The 10,324-nt window shown below is 37.1% G+C and overlaps 1 pseudogene; it reads left to right on the top strand.

Annotated features, from left to right (window-relative positions):
- Nucleotides 1–4,233: 4,233 nt before the first annotated feature.
- LOC101663169 lies at nucleotides 4,234–4,850 on the top strand (annotated as a pseudogene).
- The last annotated feature ends 5,474 nt before the right edge of the window (nucleotides 4,851–10,324 follow it).

The raw sequence follows: 10,324 nt of genomic DNA, 5'->3' as shown, positions 1-10,324 counted from the left end.
ACTGCACATGGATAGCTGCATGCAGTGGTTTATTTTCAGCTGTGTTAGATGTGGCGAGAAAGAGGACTAGCGAGGGTGTTAGGCGCTGTCGAGTTGTTTCTGACTCATGGCGACCCTCCGTGCAACAGAAGGAAACCTTGTCCCTGGTTCTGTGCCATGTTCTCAGTTGTTCTTATGATTCAGCCCCTAGGGCAATCCATCTTGTTGAAGGTCTCCCTCTTTTTTGCTGCCCCTCCATGTTATCAGCATGATATTCTTCTCCGGGGACTGAGCACTCCTGACAACATGTCGAAAGTATATGAGACAGTCTCCCCATCCTTGCTTCTAAAGATCATTCATTTTGATAATAGTACATCTACATGGTGTATTCTACCTTTAGCTACTTTTATTTATCTTTTATAGTTTTATTCATTGTCTTTTTCTTTGAGATGTAATTCTCAAATCATAAGAGTCCCCTCCTTTAAAATGCATGTTTCATTAATTTTAAGCATATTCACACAGTTATCTAATTATCCACACTATCTCATTTCAATACATTTTTATCAACTCTGAAAGAAATCCTCTACTCATTGTCAGCGATTCTTGGTTCCCTGCCTCTCCACCCATTTATATCCTCTGATAAACACTTAGGTACTTTCTGTGTCTGAATTTGTCCAGTCTGGACATTTAAAACACATGAACTCTATAATATGTAGCTTTTGTGTCTGTCTTCTCTTAACTACCATAATGTTTTAAAAGTCCCTCTGTATTGTCCTATGTATTAGAATTTTATTTTTCATAGATTAATAATATTCCGTTGTACAGATATGCTACATTTTGTTTATTCATCAATTGATGGACTTTAGGCTTCTATCCAAAATGGTTGTAACCATTTTGTGGTTATTATGAAAATGCCATTATAATATCCTGACTCTCATTATTTGTAGTCTTTTGGAGGCTCTAGGTCTAACCAGATAGTTAAGAGATATGATCTAATATTGAACTGTTTCTTTTATTGAATCCTATCTTCCCCCCAAAGAAACTGTTTGCCAATGTAAGGAAGTATACTGGTCACCTAGAGCATTTTCAGAAGGATATTTGAAAGAAAAATCCAGTCAAATTTAGCAATAAAAAGAGTAGTGTCTTACACAGTTAGACATTACAGGTAAGGCAGACTGTTGAGGCCCCTTTGTTGAGTTCATTCAGTTTATCTCTCTAGTTTCCTAAGCTCTGTCCTCTTGTATTGTGAACAGTATTAAGTCGAAACACCAGAAATCACTCGTTTCAAGCCTGAAATTCACAGAGAAAAAGACCATTATTTCACAGGTCCTCTCTTAATAATGAATAATAGTTTTTCTAGAAGCAAATTTCACTCATGTTTCATGACCCACACTGCTGTTTGCTCATTCCTGGATTAGATCCATGTTTTTGCAAGAGTGTATTTCATTGATTGGATTATTAGACTTGGATACCTCAGTACATCACTGGCAAGGAGGATGGGATTACCATAGCTGTCTCACATTTAGCAGGACTGAAGCCTGAGGTTGGAGATAATGTCTTCAACTGACTAGCTCTTACATGGTAAGAAAGGGATGGGAAAGATATTCAGAAGAAACACCACAAGATCTATGATTACGTCTTTGGACTTATGTTTTGTGTGGTATATTCATTTTTAAAAACCACAGTATTTGAGTAAATCAGGAATTTACAGCCAAAGTTTTAGGTAAATTAATAAAACTTCCAAAATAGTGAGATTTACTTGTAAAAATATTTAAACCATTGTTAGTCTTGCTAATTAAAAATTATACTGAGTATAAATTATATGAGTAGCCTAGTGTCATTGCATTATACTTCTGGATGAGTTCAATTAAAAGCAAATTATGTGAAGTATTATTAAACTTTCCCTTAACCTGTCATCTGAGTTAAACATTTTCTCTCATTCTCTTGTTTCCCTGTGTCTCCTGGCGGCCCTTCCTTTGCAGAGTGGACTAGGCTGTAGCACATGAAGAGCACTGACCTTCATACCTGAGATGTCGTTTGCCCTCTCTCCACCTTTTTGAATCTTTCCTTTTTCTTCAAATTAAGCCAGATATTAACTCTGTGAAGTCTTTTCATAACCAGCTCCTTCTGAGAGTGTTTTTTTCTTTTTCCTCTGAAATTTGTTCAGTATTGTTTTTTGATCAATTCATCTACCAGTCAAATCATCTGTTGTCTTTTTGATGATTCTTTGACTCCACTCTTTAGCTATTGTTTGAATGTCATCTATTACTGATTATGGTCTTTTTGAAGACAAAGACATTCAATATTTTAACTAAGGAACCCCTGAACATTTTTTACTTTTCATTCAGTTATCTTGGAAAGGGAAGTTTAATGAGTCTCTAATAATTTTAAATACCCATAAAAGGAACTCACATTTATTGAGCACTTGTTAGGTGCCCAGCACAGAAAACAAACATTCCAAGGCTAGTTGTTTTAAGGTCACAAAATATCTCTAAGTCTCCATCTTTGGATTGCTTTTTTCTCTTTGATTTGTATTGTCAGGAGCAGTAGTCTACCAATTCTCATAAAGGACACGGCACCTCCAGGTTTGAATGGGTCCTCATTGCCTCAACTACTGAGAGAGAGGCTCCATGTGTGTTCCCAGAATCACTCAGGCCTCCTTGGATTCTCTTTCATAGAGAAGGGGCATGGGGACAAGCACATCGAACCCCCAATTTCTGAGAATAAGAGTGGCATGACCTTTTGATGAAATGCTAAGTAGACAATTACCCTAGTTGCTACTGTCTTTAATTTACACAAAATACCTGTATTAGAGGTTAAGAAACATACTCAAAATCATCCAGATGTGATGATCGTACCATTTAGGAGTGTATACTTTTAACTGTTTAAACCACGTTTGAGTATCAAGGCTCAGAATAAAAATAACTTTCGATGTGTGGGCCATATTTTACTTTCCATAACACCCCTCGTCATTTACTCAGTGCCTCTACTTCCTTACTTACATAATCTCCTCATGTCTACAAAATCAGGAAAGAATTCTTTGTCTGACATGATAAATCTAGAACACAGCCATGCAATACATTATGGTGCCACCTTTTTATTCTGACGAACCTGGGGACACCTAAGTTTGTGGTCGGTGGTGCTCCATTGAGTAGCTGCCCGTCCTTCATACACGATGTCCTAGTTGCCATGTTTCCTTACCCACCTCTTTGCCTTTGAACAATTTCATAGTTCCTTCTTACCGTGTCTCCAAAGACTACTTATCTTCAAAAAATTTTCAGATGTGATTTTTTTCAGTGTGGAGATATTTGCCAATGGAAAGTTGATTGGACACTACAGTTGTCTTACATTGTCCCCAGCAGACAGCAAGAAGTTGAAGATTCACGAGAAGATGACTTGGGCAAGGCTGAGGTCTCTCAGTAGAAATATACTTGGATTTCCTGGGGAAAACAATACTATAGAGCGACCTGAGCTGCAGATGCTGCAGGCTTGGTTCTTAGAGCTCCTGCGGTGAAGGTGTAAGAGTTTCATTATCTCTAGCTTCTTCCAGGACTCATTGTCTGCCCTGCCTTTGCTCGGACCTGCCAGGAGGCCCTGTTCTTCAGGTTCTACCTGCCCTGACTGTGCTTGGAAAGACCACCCACTGCCTTACTACAACGTGGAATTCTTCATTTCTTTCCCTCTGACCCAAGGTTTTCATATGTCTAAGATGAGTTTTCTATAATATTTTGCATCATTGTATTTTGGACTCTTAACTTCTTATACAGTTACGTACATACAAGCATACATTGTGTTGTAACAGCCACTTTCCTGGTGTTCTGGAAGGTATCCTGGCTTTTTACTGCTTTCTCTGTTAATGACTTTTCCAACTTTGATGTAGTTAGATCACTGCTATAAAATTTAATGACTTTGTTTGCTCCACATCATCTAACAAAAGCACATTGCAGATATTGCTCAATGATATATTTATTTAATTTGATTTAGCAAACAGTGTGGTTTAAACGGTCTAGAACTCTAATACTAAGAGGAAGGATTTTATTCTTAGAAGCAGCTAAGATACTGCCTTTATTATATACTTTTACTTTCACCCAAGATGTGTTAGACAAAATAAAGTGTACCGGCCTTGCTCACAAATCAATTTGTTGCTCCTGTTTCCTTTATTCAATCTTTAATGCATCAACTCAAAGCTAATTTGGGGATTACTTTTTTGTTCTTAAAATGTAGAATTTGCTTTTTGCCACATCTACTGCAAGCATGAAGTCCATTGTCAGCAACCAGACTGTCGACATGGCAGAGAATGTCGACATTTCCCTGAAGGGGCACACGGTCAGCATGAAGGGCCCCAGAGGAACCCTGTAGAGGGACTTCAGTCACATCAACGTAGAACTCAGCCTCCTTGGAAAGAAAAAGAGGCTTCACATTGGCAAATGGTGGGGAAATAGAAAGAAACTGGCTACTGTCCGCACGATCTGCAGTCTTGTACAGACATGATCAAGGGTGTTGCACTGGGCTGCCGATACAAGATGAGGTCTGTGTGTGCCCACTTCCCCATCAACGTGGTTAGTCAGGAGAAGGGGTCTCTTGTTGAAATCTGTAACCTCTTGGGTGAAAAATAGATCCAGAGGGCTCGCATGAGGACCGGTGTTGCCTGTTCTGTTTCTCAAGCCCAGAAAGATGAGTTAATTCTTGAAGGAAATGACATTGAGCTTGTATCAAATTTGGCTGCTTTAATTCAGTAAGCCACAACCATTAAAAACAAGGATATCTGAAAGTTTTGAGGTGGTATCGATGTGACTGAAAAAGGAACAGTTCAGCAGGCTGATGAGTCAGAAGTCTCCATGGTTCCTTTAGACTTGTCTGTGATGCTTTGATCCAATCAAGCCAATAAAGTTTATGTGATGAAAAAAATGTAGAATTTGGTGTATTCTCAGGATTGTTGCTTCTAATCATCAGAAAACATACTTCTAATTAGGAATAATAACTTTGTAGTATAAAGAGCGTGGAATGTTTGTGGTGTTTTATCCAAACTAGATATCAAGTATCTTTTTATTCACCTTGATCCCAGGCTTGAAAAAGAAAGGTCTTCAAAAGAGAGACAAATGTATAGACTGTCTTCCTGTTAGCAGTTTATGGTCTAATTTGAAGTTATTTGGTCTGTTGATGTACTAGTTTTCAACTGGGAGAGTATAATTTGACCTATAGGACATGAACAACATCATAGGGGTATATCTATTTTATTTGAGTGTTTAAAAACAAAACCAGACCCACAACGGTTCCTGAAATAGCAAGGGGAATTTACAAGGCAAAGTTGTGAAGAATGGTATAAACCTTTATTATCTATTTTGGTTTTAGCTGCAATCTTGGGGATTTTATTCCTTTTCTCCTTTGACACTCCTTATCTATGAGGCAAACAAAGACATTAAATTTTCATCAGCTGTAGAAATGCCTCTGAGGTCATATGTAGAGTAGAGATCCTTGAAAGAGAGCCAAAGGGAAGGGTAAACTTCTGTTGACAAGAGTTTCATAGGCAAGTGGTAAGAATACCTTATTGCACACGTGAATACCAGTTCTACAGGCTTTTCTGTTTACCGAGTCTGGGAGTGTGGTAGTTCTCTCAGGTTAAAAAGCTAGACATATTGGTAGCTCTAAAACTTTGTTTTTCTTTCCAATTCAGGTACTGTACTGTCAGAGTGTTAAGCACCTTCATTTCTTCTTGTTCAGCCTCTTATCACTGGTGCCCCCTCGGGCAGGAGGGTAGATGCTCTCTCAGTCTATGATGCTAGTTGGTGCCCTGTCATTGGACCAGTATGCTGGGCTGGTAAGGAAGGGCATTTGAACTCTCACTTTGAGACAGAACTTTAGGACATTCAATCTCTGCTGGTATCAGGTCAAGGAACACAGGTTAGTTTGTGAACCAAGTTTTTCCTTGGGGGAAATACCAGGAATATACCTCACTAGAGACTCAAGTGTTCAGAGCTAATGGGGCATTGGCTGTCTGTCCAAATACAAATCATGGCTAAGTGGAGGCAATTTAAATATCTTATCAAACTAAAATCTAGTCTTAAAACAAACAAACAGAAAGGTTTTTTGTTTTTTTGTTATTTTTTTCAGAAAGGTCTTATAGATTCAGATTTGTGCATTTTTTTTGTTCAGGCATCATAGTAATATTGGGATACATTTCAGAAAAAAGGAGATGAATAAAAAAATTAAGAAAATATGTAATGGATCTGAGCCCAAATAGATGGCACTCTTTTATTTAATTACAGGGTCTGGCTGTGAATAGATGTAGAGAAAGAATTCCGCCTCACTTCAGTTGGGTGTATAGAAGATTTTTTTATTATTTCACTCATTCAGAGCTAGCTATATCATACCGGTTAGAAGTGTGAATCCGGTACTATTAAAAAATGTTTTCGGATTTGAGGATTGCCCCTTTCCTGCACTCAAGTGTTTTGCAGCTTACCACGAGTGAAAACTGCATGATAGGAGAAATATTGTTATGTCTTTCAAATATGTTGTTTTTCAGTGGCCTGAGTAGAGCGGGAAAAGGCCACTGAAGCACCATGAAAAAGAACATGCTAACCTTTACAATGTAATTTTTTGAGCCACTGTGGGCCAGTGTCTGTAATAATACCAATGGCTAGGTCAGTTTCTTGTTATCTGCTGCTAATTTTGGCAAGTGAGTAAGTTTAAATCCCCGTGTCCTGGTTAAATTCCATTGTAGATGAGTGATGATATTCCATCTGCCATGTTCTTATTTTGCGTTCCATAAGGAAGTGACACATAATCATATTCAAAGCTGAGTGTTAACACATCTTAGATACGTGTCCATGTAGCTGTCCCTTATTGTGCAGTCCAGTGTCATCAGGCTTCATTTTGAGACGCAGCTTTGCCACCGACTCACCTCCTGTGACATTGTGAACGTTGACTTTGTCACTGTCATTGTTTTCTTCTGTAAAATGTGGACCCTGCTCTATGTAATTGCTAAGGGCACTTACAAATTTAAATTTGATGGTTCACGTCCTTGAAAAAATTTAAAGAGCAAATCAAAATTTTGCTCAGATATCAAAGGCTTTTAGGATTATCATGAACTTTCATGCATCAGCAAACACTTTCTCTTAAAACTTAGCTTTAAAGGGTGTCTAATGTTTATATCAAATAAAATAAATTTTGGTGTTTTGAACTAGTCAAAGTTGTTTTTCTTTTCTTCCCCCACCAGCCTAATCCTAACTCACTTAGTTATCCTTCCAATCGGAATGGGAATGCATGTGTAGTAGGTGGTGATAAGAAAGAGAGAGCTTAGATACTATCTTTATGACTCAATTTTTTCCTGAAGTTTAAATTCTGAATTTAGGGATTAGTGGAAATCACTTTTGTGATTAGTGGAAACATTCACTAGGACATGGCACTGGTTTAGGGTAGAGTTCATTCAAACTGGTAGACTAACACCAATGGAAAAAAAAGAGCCAAAATTCAAACTCATTGCTGTCCGGTCAATTCTGATTCATAGTAACCACAGAGGATAGAGTGGAACTGCTCTCGTGGGCTCCTGAGACTGTAGTTTTTTATGGCAGTGGAGTGTCTGGTGGCTTCAAACTGCTGACCTTGTGGTTAGTAGTCCAAGGTATGAGGCACTATATCACCAGGGCTCCAGTGGTTAACATGTATGACAATATAATTTAATGCTTAGAGGAACCACTAAACAAACTACACAGAGAGAGATATTTTAAATACTATTGATAAATAAAAATGGAATTCTTAAAGAAAATGTTAAAAATATAACCCACAGGAAAGCAGCAAAAATAAAATGGAGAATTGAAAAAGAGAGAAAACAAATAAATGGAGCCATAACATTAACAATTAAATATAAATGATTTACATATAGTAAATACTGAGATTATCAGGGTGTATTACAAAACAGGACTCGACTATTTATAAGGAACGCACTTGAAGATAATTATATAAGGAGGCTAAAAGCAAAGGGATATGAAAACACATGCCGTGCAAGCAGTAATCAAAAGAAACGAAGAGTGACTTTATTTGCTTCAGACAAAGTAAACTGCAGAGCAAGAGTTATCAGAGGCAAAGAGTGCATAATATAATTATAAAAAATTATATAATAATCAATTTGCCAGGAAGACATGCATGAAATAACCGAGCTTCAAAATCTGTGAGGCAAAGCCTGTGAGAACTGAAAGAAGAAACAGATGAATGTAGAGTTAAAGACTTGGTCTCAACAGTTGATACAGCAACTAGAGAAAGAAAAAATCAACAAAGGTACAGAAGAACTCAACAGCGCCCTCAAAGAAAATGAACGAGTTGGCTTTCACGTGGTACTCGACCCCCTAAAACTCTCTGGAATTTGGTAGATAATATACCCCCAAATGAAACAAACCTCAACCAATTTAAAACATTAAAATAATATGGAGTAGATATTTTTTACCACAATGGGGTTAGACAAGAGATCAAAAATAAAAAAGATAAATATCTAAACAGTTGGAAACCGAATAATGCATGTTCTAAATCATCTAGGGATCAGTGCGGAAGTTTCCTTATTTTTCTAGGTTCTTTAAAGTGGAAGTTTAAATGACTTGTTTGAGGTTTTCTTTTAATGTCCACATTTAGTGCTTACTGCATTAGCTCTGTTCATTTTTTTAGATTTTGTACTTGTATCTTTTAGACTTCTAGCATGATTAGCAAAGAAGAGAAGACTACCCAAGCTACCATTATGGAACCTAGGCTGTCACTAGGGGCATCCGATGGATAATAAAGGGATAGTGTGGACAATTCTACACACAGCAGCTCTATGACTGAAACAAATGACCAATCGTGAAGAAACTTGAACAACTCATTTGTTATGAAATAGAGAATTTGAGTAACCTACAACTAATAAGCAAATTGATTTCATAATTTTAAAAAATCACAAAAAAGAAATCTCTAATCCCAGATGTTTTACCTGAGGAATTCTTCCAAATATTTTAAGGAAGAATTAACACTGAATCTGCACAATCGCTTTCAGAAAATACAAAAGGACGAATACTTCCCATTCACTTTATGAAGGCAAGATTACCTTAAACACAAATGAGAAATTATTAAAAAAAACAAATGTATATGTTAACAAATAGAATTCAGAAATGATAACATATACAACATATCCAAGTGTGGTTCGCTCTAATGCATGATTTGTTTAACATTTTAAAAATAATCCATAAAACCCAACATTAATAGATTAAAACTAAAACTAACTCCACTATCATCAAGGCAGTTCTGACTCATAGGGATCTTGTAAAGGTTCTGAGGCTGTACATCTTTATGGGAGCCAACACCCTCATCTTTCGACTCTGGAGCTGCTGGTGGTATGAAAGCACCAGCGTACGGTCAGCAACCCGCTCCCTAACATACGGTGCCACCAGGCATCCTTAGCAGACTACAGAATAAAAGTCACAGGATCATATAAATTGACACAGAAAAAAATTGATGGCATTCAGGACTCATTTATGATGAAAACAGTCTGAAAAATAGGAATTGAGGGAAACTTCCACTTGATAAAATACTTAAGCAAAACTGTACACCTAAAATTTTACTTAATTGTCAAAAAATTCCTTCCTAAGATGAGGAACCACATGTATTCAGCGTGGTGTTCTGCCTTTCTGCATTGGCTAGCACTCTGATAGAGAAATGTAAAGCATGCAGGTTGGAAAGCAAGAAATAAAATCATTCCCATTTACAAGTCATATGATCGTCTATGTAGAAAATTCCAAGGAATGAAACAAGAACAACAAAACTCTTGAAGTTAAAAAGTGAGATTAATAATGTTGTAGAATACAAGCTCAGCACTATAGGGAAAGGAAAGAGTTCTTAACATTTCTAATAAAAACACAATCCATAAAAGGAAGCCATTTCTAAATTAGACATCTTCAAAATGTAAACTAAAAAAGCTATTTACTCTATAACAGAAGACGAGAAGGCAGACGCAGGAAAAATTATCTGCAAACCACATATCCAACAAGGGACTAATATAAAAAATAAAAAGCATCTCAAATTGTATGATAAAATATAAACCATCCCATTAGAAAATGGCCAAAAAAGAAAACAAACAGGAAGAGACAGTTCACTGGAGATCACAGACAGTAGACAGCAAATAAATCTTACTGCTATCAGGTCAATTCTGATTCATAATGACCCCATAAGACAGAGGAGAACTGGCCTTGGGTTTCTAAGACTGTAACTCCTTATGGGAATGGAAGGCTGCATCTGTTTCCCATGGAAACTATGCTACCAGGACTCCTTGATAGCAAATAAGCGTCTAAAATAAAACCACAATGATAAATCAGTACACATCTATCAG

The sequence above is a fragment of the Echinops telfairi genome, unplaced genomic scaffold (assembly GCF_000313985.2).
Source record: "Echinops telfairi isolate 266 unplaced genomic scaffold, ASM31398v2 ScPeMD7_21;HRSCAF=78, whole genome shotgun sequence".
In the NCBI taxonomy this organism is placed as follows: domain Eukaryota; kingdom Metazoa; phylum Chordata; class Mammalia; order Afrosoricida; family Tenrecidae; genus Echinops; species Echinops telfairi.
Note: the sequence above shows the minus strand (reverse complement) of the source record. Positions and strands in the feature narration are given on the sequence as shown.